This window comes from Rattus rattus, chromosome 2 (genome assembly GCF_011064425.1).
Source record: "Rattus rattus isolate New Zealand chromosome 2, Rrattus_CSIRO_v1, whole genome shotgun sequence".
Lineage (NCBI taxonomy): Eukaryota > Metazoa > Chordata > Mammalia > Rodentia > Muridae > Rattus > Rattus rattus.
The window spans coordinates 174635827-174648039 of record NC_046155.1 but is presented as its reverse complement, the minus strand read 5'-3'; positions in this window follow the sequence as shown (position 1 = coordinate 174648039).

The window sequence follows — 12213 nt, the reverse complement described above, 5'->3', positions numbered from 1 at the left end:
GTTTCTTTTACGTATGTAGGTACCCTTGTATTTGGAGCATAGATATTATGATTGAGAGTTCCTCTTGGTGGATTTTTCCTTTGATGAATATGAAGTATCCTTCCTTATCTTTTTTGATGAATTTTAGTTGAAAATTGATTTTATTTGATATTAGAATGGCTACTCCACCTTTGTTCTTCTGACCATTTGCTTGGAAATTTGATTTCCAGCCTTTTACTCTGAGGTAGTGTCTGTCTTTGTCTCTGAGGTGTGTTTCCTGTTGGCAGCAGAATGCAGGGTCCTCATTGCGTATCCAGTTTGTTAATCTATGTCTTTTTATTGGGGAGTTGAGGCCATTGATGTTGAGAGATATTAAGGAATAGTGATTATTGCTTCCTGTTATATTCATATTTGGATGTGAGGTTATGTTTGTGTGCTTTTCTCCTCTTTGTTTTGTTGCCAAGATGACTAGTTTCTTGCTTCTTCTAGGGTATAGCTTGCCTCCTTATGTTGGTCTTTTCCATTTATTATCCTTTGTAGTGCTGGATTTGTAGAAAGATATTGTGAAAATTTGGTTTTGTCATGGAATATCTTGGTTTCTGCATCTATGTTAACTGAGAGTTTTGCAGGATACAGTAACCTGGGCTGGCATTTGTGTTATCTTAGGGTCTGTATGAAATCTGTCCAGGATCTTCTGGCTTTTATAGTTTCTGGCGAAAAGTCTGGTGTGATTCTGATAGGTCTGCCTTTATATGTTACTTGACCTTTTTCCCTTACTTCTTTTAATATTCTTTCTTTATTTTGTGCTTTTGGTGTTTTGACTATTATGTGACGAGAGGTGTTTCTTTTCTGGTCCAATCTATTTGGCGTTCTGTAGGCTTCTTGTATGCCCATGGGTATCTCTTTTTTTTTAGGTTAGGGATGTTTTCTTCTATGATTTTGTTGAAGATATTTACTGGTCCTTTGAGCTGGGAGTCTTCACTCTCTTCTATACCTATTATCCTTAGGTTTGATCTTCTCATTGAGTCCTGGATTTCCTGTATGTTTTGGACCAGTAGTTTTTTCTGCTTTACATTATCTTTGACAGTTGAGTCAATGATTTCTATGGAATCTTCTGCTCCTGAGATTCTCTCTTCCATCTCTTCTATTCTGTTGGTGAAGCTCGTATCTACAGCTCCTTGTCTCTTCTTTTGGTTTTCTATATCCAGGGTTGTTTCCATGTGTTCTTTCTTGATTGCTTCTACTTCCATTTTTAATTCCTTCAACTGTTTGATTGTGTTTTGATTTTTGTGACTCCTCTCTATGGGCTTCTACTTGTTTAATTATGATTTCCTGGAATTCTTTCAGGGATTTTTGCGATTCCTCTCTGTAGGCTTCTACTTGTTCTCTAAGGGAGTTCTTCACGTCTTTCTTGAAGTCCTCCAGCATCATGATCAAATATGATTTTGAAGCTAGATCTTGCTTTTCTGGTGTGTTTGAATATTCCGTGTTTGCTTTGGTGGGAGAATTGGGCTCCGATGATGCCATGTAGTCTTGGTTTCTGTTGCTTGGGTTCCTGCGCTTGCCTCTCGCCATCATATTATCTCTAGTGTTACTTTGTTCTGCCATTTCTGACAGTGGCTAGACTGTCCTATAAGCCTGTGGGTCAGGAATGCCGTAGACCTGTTTTCCTGTTTTCTTTCAGCCAGTTATAGGGACAGAGTGTTCTGCTTTCGGGCGTGCAGTTTTTCCTATCTACAGGTCTTCAGCTGTTCCTGTGGGCCTGTGTCTGGTGTTCACCAGGCAGGTTACTTGCAGCAGAAAAGTTGGTCTTACCTGTGGTCCTGAGGCTCAAGTTTGCTCATGGGGTGCTGCCTACAAGCTCTCTGCCGGTGGCAGCAACCAGGAAGATCTCCGCTGCCCTTTCTGGGAGCCTCCGTGCACCAGGGTTCCAGATGGCGTTTGGTGTTTTCCTCTGGAGTCAGAGATGTGCAGAGTGCAGTCTCTTCTGGTTTCCCAGGCATGTCTGCCTCTCTGTAGGTTTAGCTCTCCCTCCTACGGGATTTGGGTGCAGAGAACTGTTTATCCGTTCTGTCCCTTTAGGTTCCGGCGGTGTCTCTCTTTCACTCATTTTCATTCAGGAGAAATTAATTTAGTTTCCAGGGGTTAGTTAGTTTTCTTTTCTGTCTATTATTGAAATCCAAATGGAAACAATGATGGGCTGTTAAGATTCAGGAAGTTATTTCAGTATTCTTGTATCTGTCCAGTCTTGCTTTATGTCTGAATATGTATTCACTATGAAGAATTCCATGAGGTGCAGAAAATAAGGTATATTCTTTTGTTTATATTACAGTTTTGTAAATATTTGTTGAGTCCTTTTAGTTCATAATGTCTGTTAACTCTAGTATTTCTCTGATAATTTTTCTATGAATTACCTGTATGTACATTGGTGCAAGTCAGTTTTTTGAATTCTCCCACTATGATTGGGCAGAGGTCAAGATGTTATTTAAGTATTATTTCTTTCACAAACTTGGTGGCCTTTATGTTTGTGCACAGATGTTAAGAACTGTAATGCCCTCCTGTTCGAGTCTGTCTTTGATGAGTGTGTAGTATCCTCTCCTGTCAGAAAACAGTCAAACAAATGGATTGTTAATAGTTTCTTCAACAACAGAATTGTTCTTGGAATGTGGATTTATGTTACTCTCCAGTGTAAGGGATAGGAATTACTTCAGTTAATGTTATTCATATGCACCTATGGAAACCATTTTCCACCAAATATGGTTTGTGTTTGTGACTCATAATCACATTCATGTGAGTCCTCTTCTCTCAGAGTATAAATTTCCTGATGCACTCAATAAAATTGACTATTTCTTGACATTTTAGTGTGCTTCATTTATCAATCTCATCCCCCAAGTCTCACAGATTCTAGAGTAGCAATATTCTGAATCAAGGACCTGAAGTAGATTATGAGATAAGAGAGTAGGGACCTTAACATAATACATGAGTTGGAATAATGGAGCAGAAAAGATGAAAGGTGTTTCCCTGTGTCTTGATTGTTCACCATTTTTTTGACCAAGCTAGTTAATTAATTAATTTAGCTATTTAGCTATTTAGTTAGTTATTGAGCTTGTTTGGCCTGGTTTCCTCATTTTTCTGATTTTTTACTGGATTTTTTAAATCTACTTTTCAAATGTTATTCCTTTTCCCAGCTTCCTGGATAAGCTCCCTATCACCTCCTCCTCCTCTTCTTCTACAAGAGTGCTCCTCTCCTCAACCACTGCCTCCTTCCATTCCCCACCCCCATAATCCTATACACTGGCTGGTCCAGCCTTAGCAGGAACAAGGGCTTCTCCTTCCATTGGTACCCAATAAGGCCAACCTCTGCTACATATATATCTGAAGCCATGTATCAATCTATTTGGACTCTTTAGGTAGTAGTTTAGTCCCTGGGAGCTCTGGTTGGTTGGCATTGTTATTCTTATGGAATTGCAAGCCCCTGCAACTCTTTCAATCCTTTCCCATTCTAAATTCAGCAGTTTTCTGCTAGCATTTGCCTCAGTATTTGACATGTTTTGCCTGTGCCTCACAGTAGACAGCTATGTTTGACTCCTGTCAACATGCACTTCTTAGCTTCATCAATCTTATCTAGTGTTGGTGGCTGTATATATATGGGCTGTATACCCATGCGGGGCAGGCTATGAATGACTGTTCCTTCAGTCTCTGCTCCAAACTTTGCCTCTATATCCCCTGCTATGAATGTATTTGCCCCTCTCCCTTTTAAGGAGGATTAAGCATTGGTAGTTTGGTAGGCCTTCTTGAACTTCATGTGTTCCATGCATCGCATCTTGGGTAATTTGGGTAATTTGAGCTTTGGGGCTTATAACAACTTATCAGTGAGTTCACACCAGGTCTGTTTTTCTGTGATTGTTTTACCTCACTCGGGATGATATTTTCTAATCCCATCTATTTGCCTATGAACTTTATTAAGTTGTTGTTTTTGATAGCTGAGAAATGCTACATTTTGAAGATGTACATTTTCTGTATCCATTCCTCTGTTGAAAGGCATCTGAGTCCTTTCTAGATTCTGGCTACTATAAATAATGCTGATATGAAAATAGTGGAGCATGTTTCATTATTGTATGTTGGAGCATTGTCGCCCGCCCAACATCTCACCAGCAAGAATGACGCGCGGACACCAGGATCCTTCTGCAGCAAAGCGTTTATTGCATCTTGAAGAGGAGAGACCGGGGCCCAGAAAGATGCTGCTCATAAAACCCTAGCACGGCGTGTCCACACCTGATTGGTCGCTTACCCATGATCTCACTGGCACGCCCCAGGGTGGGCAAAGACTTGGCACGAACACACTCTTGCACATGCGCACACAGCTAGTTTCCTGAAAGGAAGTCGGCTGGCGCGGCGGAGGCCAGCGCCATCTTGTAATGGCGAAAGCTATCCTGGCTTTCCACGTGGGGCGCAGTGGAAGCCAGCGCCATCTTGTGGTGGCGAATGTTATTGCAGCTCTCTACATCTCCCCCTTATTGTTTTATTAATATGATGCTGGTCTAGGTCCCTGCAGTTACGTCCATCTGCTGTGGCTCCTGTCTTAGGTCGCTCCTCTATGTCACAGCCTTATCCGTCGAAGGGTAACCCTATCGCCACCGGGCCCCGTGTCTTAGATTGATCTGTGCATGAGGAAAGTTGCCCGTCTCTGGATACCGCAGTGCTGTGTGACAGTAACTTTTAAATGACCTAGGGCGAACTCTATAAAAGAGGCCAGCCAGAAAATGAGTTAGTGGGGAAATCATGATCACCCTATTGCGTGCTCATTGCAAACCTCAGCGATGTAGAAGGGCTGATCAAAGAATCATTGAGTCTCTCTCATCCCAGTGTAATGGATCCACAGATCCATGGGGTGCAAGAGCAGAGAACTCAGATACCGACTAATTCCTGAGCATAGATAACCAAATTTCGGGGGAGGCCCCTTGTTCAATGGCCACAAGTGCTTGAGTGACAATGACCTTGTCACATTTCTGTTGAGATCTGAGTTTGTAAACCAACCATAGCATGAACACTAATCCACAGCATAGGGCTGCACCAAACAGAGCCACTCCCGATAAGCAGTGGGCACCTCATCTGGTTCTCCTCAGCTGCTACCACCAAGGGCTGTCGTCAAGCCACTCCTATAATAAAATTTAGAATTCCCAATTGTTAGCAACTACTCCAGAATGTTCACCCACTGTGCTTGCCTAACAATAGATTGGGGGAGGGTAACTCCAGACACTGTAGACACAATGGCTATAGCAGTAAATGGCTGCTACAATAGCAGCGAAAGTAACAAGGTCTTTCCCAGGACAGTTTAGGATCAGTCATTCTTCTCTGGAACAACCAGCAGGCAATGGAACCATGTCTGAGATCTGCACAAGCAGGGAAGAGTTCCCCAGTCCACAGCAGTTTCACGCAGATGGCATTCCTGTGAAGCTACAGACTGCAAGGCAGCAAGAGTCACCAGGGGAATGAGGGGGGCAGGGGTAACAGCTGGAGTCCAATCTTCTCCGGCAAGCAGCAGTGCACAGAGGGTTGGAGTGCAGGTCGCGGTGGGACGGGACACAATGATTGCAGCAACGTCAAAATCTCTGTGATGACAAAAGATGAGGGGGAATCCAACGTCTTCCTTCAAGGACACAGGAATGACTCCAGGGACCCAAACCACGAGAGCTGAATCTTCATGCTCCCAGGATCAGCAAGTCTCAGCAACCACCTCTGGCAGCTGGCATACTCTTGTAGCATCCTGTAGAAAAAACACAAACATTCCCTCTTCCCCATATAAAATACCTGGACAGGATCATGCCAAATGCAGAAGTATGCCTAGTTGTAGGGTGCCATAAACACTCAGAGTTCCTTGGCATCCAAATTTTAAAATTGGAAATAAAAGGAGTATTATTAAATAATTGTATAGCATACAGGGATAACTCCCACTTTTTATTTATTAAGATATAAACTGTCTAGTATCATTGTCCTCCCTCGTTAAGGGGTCCAGGCAATTTAGTTTGAGTTCCCAAATGGCCTACAAAGGAACAGTACTTAGTGCTCTTAACCACTAAGCCATCTCTCCAGCACCTCACAAGTTTTAAGCATTAATTAGAAATGCCGAATCCTGTAAACAAGGTCCAGATTTAGCCTTATTTAGAAATCCCTGAGTTGGCAGGGTGAGGCTGGGCATTGAAAGTAAGCAAATGGAGTCTTCCTCTTTTCATGAGGGTGTGTTATCAACTCCATTACCATTTTCAAAGAGCTGGGTCTATGGTTTTGTTTAGTTGTCTGAGCCAGAGCACTGAAAGGACAGTGAGTTGTCAGACATTCACACTGAAATCATCACTCACTGATTTCATGTAGAAAACTTGTCTCCAATAAGGCATTAACTAATTGTAAAATTTAAGGGTTAGTAGTATCTAAAAAAAAAGGAAAACTTTTTAATCAATTGTGAAACCACAAGCCACACATTGGCTATCAGTATATGAATTGAAAGCTTGATTTTTTTAACATTTTAAAAACAGTGGCTACAGCACGTAATTTAATAGTCTGTGTTGAAGCAGGGGAAACTCAAGAGAATAAACAAGTGATCCAATCATACATGTAGCCTTTTCATTAGATGAACCACCTATAGATACAGTAAGCTCATTTCCTATGGGTTGCATGCACAAATATACAGGAAGTACAAAAGCATGCAAAGAGTAAAATTATCAATTTTGTAATAACCAATTAACTTTTGTTTGGGATAAGATATGTTTTACCAGGTTTCTTTTTAAAATACTTCCATGACTCTAGCCTACAATTCTGTATTAACACAACTGAAGCTTTATCTCCAATGAGGATAACAAACAAAGACCTAAGTCCTCTGGTAAGGTGAGGTACTTAGCCAATTAACATATCCTTAGAAGCTTAAAATTAGCTTCAAATATTTTTTTCTGGAGTAGTGCAATAGTTACTCCCCAAATATTAAAGCTCATTTTGAGAGCAAAGGTTTGTAGTAAAAATTTCCATATACACTGAAAGATTTAAAGTTCTAACTTCTTACATTGAAGAAGCAACAAAATTACATAATATAAGGCTATTAGCCATTCTTTTGTAAAATTTTTAATGATATCACTTCACAGGCTCTCTAAAATTATAAGCAAGCTCATGAAATGAAAACTCACAATTGCTATGACGTAAACAAATTGCATAAAATCAATCCTCTAAATCTGTCTTGAAATGGCAGTTGGAGTAAGGAAACTGGCTGTAATGCTCTCACAAGTTCTAAAACCTCATCAATCCTTTGTAAATCCTGTAACAATCTCTACCTGTTTGATTTTTCCTCAATTATAAATAAGTTTGAGTTAGTCAATGTAACACTGGCAATCCTTAATCAAATCCTTAAGTTCTCCTTGTAACACCAGAGCACAACCACAAGGTCACCTGAGTTCTGAGTAGTGACTAGGCAGCTGTTCTTGGGGCAGTGGAATTAGCATCAAAATACAGATAGCTTCAGGGCAAACCACAACTTTGGAAAGCAAAACTCGACCTCCAACAATCTAGTACAAAGTTTGACTGCCAATTCCTATATATGATTGCACGATGGTGTAGTCTCCAGTACCTCAACAAAGAGACATTGTCCTAAATTCTTTTAGAAGCCTGGTTTCTAGGATAAGAATTCCATAAAAAATATTATCTCAATTTAGATCTGTTTCCCTGGGTTGGCTCATGTCACATGTTGTCTAAAATGACTCCATCCAAATTACCAGTTTTATGTCAACTTTCTGTTACCAATATTATACCTTTTTAACCACATCCAATAACTAAAAAGCCAACAATCTATGACCAAGGCAAGTAGAGCATATTTATACATTTAAAACCAATGAGAAACAAAATTGAAGTGGCTACACATATCTTTAATATTTAGACCAAACACCATTATGACTTTTCTAGCTGTGATTTTAAGAGAAGCACCTTGTCACCTGCTAAGTCTAATAATAATCAGCTCATGCAGACGCTCATCCCCGGGCAGCTTCTCCAGCTGACCTAGACTCCTGGCTACAGATACAGGGCTCCAAGGACTGATTGAAACTGCTTTTTATTCATTTGTTCCTTTTTTGAAACGAGTTAAAACCAAATCAAGGTGTGAACGATTGACAGATAAAGTTTTTACCATTTTTTCTTTTGAACATGAAACATAAAACATTTAAGCAACAAGAAACAAAAACCACAGACATAAACTGAAATACAGGGACAGCTTGGTGCACCAAAGACAGACAATAGACAAAGAGGGAAAAAACCAGATGGTGTCCCACCAAAGGGACCCAGATCCCAATAGGAGTCAGCAGAGAGGTAGGATTTCCCCTTTCCCACCACTTCCACGGTGACCATCCACTCGAGTGGAGTTGATATGGACAATGGATTGTCTCAATTCCTGGACAAGTCCATCAATGTGTTGAAACCAAATTCCTGTAAGATACTGAGATATATTACGGGATATCTGAGCAGCACGACTGACATTCAGAAATGGTATGGAAGTGAAACACAGTGCTGAATATTTCCACTCACAACCCAATTACATTAACTCCATCAAGCTGTGCATGGGCATTGAGATGTCCTTTTGTTTGATTCTCCTGAATAAATTTTCAGGCGGTCTACCTCTATCAAGTCTGATCAGTATGACTCTGTGAAGTTTCCAGAGCCTAATCACACCTTTTACAAGCACAAAGACAAAATTTTTCTCCCAAAATACTGTGTTCCTTTTATCTCCTCCCTGTTTCTCTCCCAGGGCGTCCTTTCCCTTATCTCTCACTTCCTCGGATCTAAAGTCCTTGGAAGGGCCTTTTTTCTTATGTGCACCTTTTCTCTTTGAGCTCTTTAATCTTTCATCCTGCTCTGTTTCTGACATGCTGTCCTGTAACTCCCCTAGCGTTCCCTGTCCTGCTATCACTGTTGGGCGGCATTTCCCATCCTCTAGGCACGACTTCTGACTGTGCCTAGCGGCAGCCGCAAAATCAAAAACCAAAAGAGAAAGAATGAGCGCTGCCAAAACGATAACAAAAGCTTCCACCGCATCTTCTAATGGGGGAGAGAGATGAGAGAGATCAAGACCAAACATGCCTCTCAGAGCTTACCTTTCATCCTGCAGTTCTGAATCCTCTCCGCGAGCGGAGGCTCTCCTCGGCGCCGGCGATGGTGAGGCGTTTGTTCCGGGTTTCGGCACCAAATATCCCGCGCTATCATCTCGCCAGCAAGAACGACGCGAGGACACCAGGATCCTTCTGCAGCAAAGCATTTATTGCATCTTGAAGAGGAGAGACCGGGGCCCAGAAAGACGCTGCTCATAAAACCCTAGCACGGCGTGTCCACACCTGATTGGTCGCTTACCCATGATCTCACTGGCACGCCCCGGGGTGGGCAAAGACTTGGCGCGAACACACTCTTGCACATGCGCACACAGCTAGTTTCCTGAAAGGAAGTCGGCTGGCGCGGCGGAGGCCAGCGCCATCTTGTAATGGCGAAAGCTATCCTGGCTTTCCACATGGGGCGCAGTGGAAGCCAGCGCAATCTTGTGGTGGCGAATGTTATTGCGGCTCTCTACAGAGCATCTTTTGGGATTATGCTCAGGAGAGGACTACCTGGGCCCTAAAATAGGGCAATGTCCAATTTTCTGAGGAACATCCAGACTGATTTCCAAAGTATTTGTACCAGTATGCAATACCACCAACAATGGAGGAGTGTTGCTCTTTCTCCACATCCTCACCAACATCTCTTGTCACCTGAGCTTTTGATCTTAGCCCATCTAATTGGTGTGAGGTGGAATCTCAGCGTTGTTTTGATTTGCAAATGATGCAATGATCACTAACAATGTTAACATTTCTTTAGGTATTTCTCAGACATTCGATATTCCTCAGCTGAGAATTATTTGTTTAGATCCGTATGCTATTTTTTAATAGGGTTATTTGGCTCTCCTGAGACAAACTTCTTGAGCTCTTTGTGTATTTTGGATATTAGTCTTCTATGAGATGGAGGATTGGTAAAGAACTTTTCCCAATCTGTTGGTTGCCATTTTGTCCTAATGACAATGCCCTTTGCCTTACAGAGGCTTTGCAGAAGTCTAGTGTGGTTCTGATAGGTCTGTTTTATATATTACTTGACCTTTATCTCTTACTGCTTTCAATATTATTTCCTCTCATTGTGTTGTGGATTTCCTGGATATTTTGGGTAAGGAGCATTTGGCATTTTATATTATTTGTGACAGTTGTTTCAATGCTTTCTATGGTATCTCCTGCCCCTGAGATTCTCTCTTCTCTCTCTTGTATTCTGTTGTTGATGCTTGCATCTATGACTCCTGATCATTTTCCTAAGTTTTCTATCTCCAGGATTGTCTCCCCTTGGGCTTTCTTTATTGTGTCTACTTCGATATTTAAATTCTGGATTTTTTTTTTCAATTCCTTCAACTGTTTGCTTTTGTTTTCCTATGATTCTTTAAGGGATTTTTGTGTTTCTTCTTTAAGGGCTTCTACTTGTTTACATGTGTTGTCCTGTATTTCCATAAGGGAAATAAGTCCTCCTTAAAGTCCTTTATCATCATCATAACATGTGTTGTTAAATTCAAATCTTGGTATTTCTGTGTATTTGTATATCCAGTATTTACTTATTTGGTGGGAGAACTGGGCTCTGATGGTGTCAGGTATTACTGTTTTCTGTTGCTTAGGTTCCTGTGCTTGCCTCTTGCCATCAGGTTGTCTCAGGTGTTGTCTCTGACAGTGGCTTGAACCTGCCGTAATCCTCTGTGTCAGGACTCCTGTAGACCTGATTTCTTTCAGCCATATCTAGGAACAAAGAGCTGCTCCTGGGTTTGTATGAACTGAAGCCTCCATGCAGGTCTCTTGAAGCTGAAAAGTTGGTCTTACTTCTGCTCTCAGGTTTGTACGCACTCTTGTCAGCTGGATATCAGGCTCTGGCTCAAGCAGAAGCCAGAATGGTCCTGCCCCTGATTGTTCCTAATTCCCTGTATCCAGAGGGCACAGATGGGACTAGGCAGTATCCTCTTGGATCAGGAATGTGGACAAAAAGTAGTTGTCTCCTCTGAAGTCTCAGGATTATCTGTACTCTGAGGGTCTAGCTCTCTCCCCCATAGGATTTTGGTGTAGGGAGCCATGGGATTGCTTCAGTTCAGTTCAGTTAAGTTCAGTTCAGTTCAGTTCAGTTCAGTTCAGTTCAGTTCAGGGTGAAAGCAGAAACCACTTGATCATCATTTTTAAAGGAAGGAAGAGCATTAATATCAAAACCAGAACTTTTAGATTGCTTGCACAATGTTTTCTGTTAAATCCTTCAATTCCAGAAGAACAGTTGGATAAAGCATGAAATAGAATCTATAAAATTATTGAACAGACAACAAAAGCAGATAGAAAAGATCCCTGCTCAATTTTGGGTCCCTTGAGCAATAATTTGGACAACTATGCCAACAGTGAGGACAGCTTCAGCATATATACTAGAATTATCTTTAGATAAGTATCCTCCATAGCCTGAACCTGACCTTGAAGTATGTACAGAGTAACATGAAAATCAACCTAACCTTGTATTTTCTCTATTTTCTCATGTGGATTTTAGAAACTTATGCAAAAGCAAACTTTACAATCTATGGAAGGGTAAATCAGAGAGTGGGAATTAGTTTACTAAGTACTCCCAGAATCATGAGCATTATTTGGTATTTCCAGTCTAACCTCGACAGAATACACATGTTTATATGAACCAACCTATTTATGTAAAATTCTAGGAGGAGAGAGAAATTGTTCAGTTCTTGCACATGATCTCAAGAGGCTCATTATCCCAAAGGAAGAAGTATAGCTATTTGAGTCCAAAATATAACAGTCATCTGTGTATCATTTAGGTCCCTCACTGTGTTTAAAATTACTTATTTTCCTCAATAAATTGTCTCCCTCATGTATTATAGCACAAGGGAATAAACCCATGGAATGGATTCACTTACATCATAAGCATCATAAAGTACTAACTTCTTACCTTATTCATCTTGTTCAATTAGTAACACAGAGAAGGGCCAGATGACATTTACATGATTTTAAACCTTGATATATCGTTCTAATTTAAACAAATGATCAGTTTTTTAAAGTCTTACACAACTCAGTGGATATTCAAATTTCATTTGCAGATTAAAGTGAAGGAGAGAAGATTAGAATCCAGCTGGTGATCTCACAGATTTTCTCATATACATTGAAT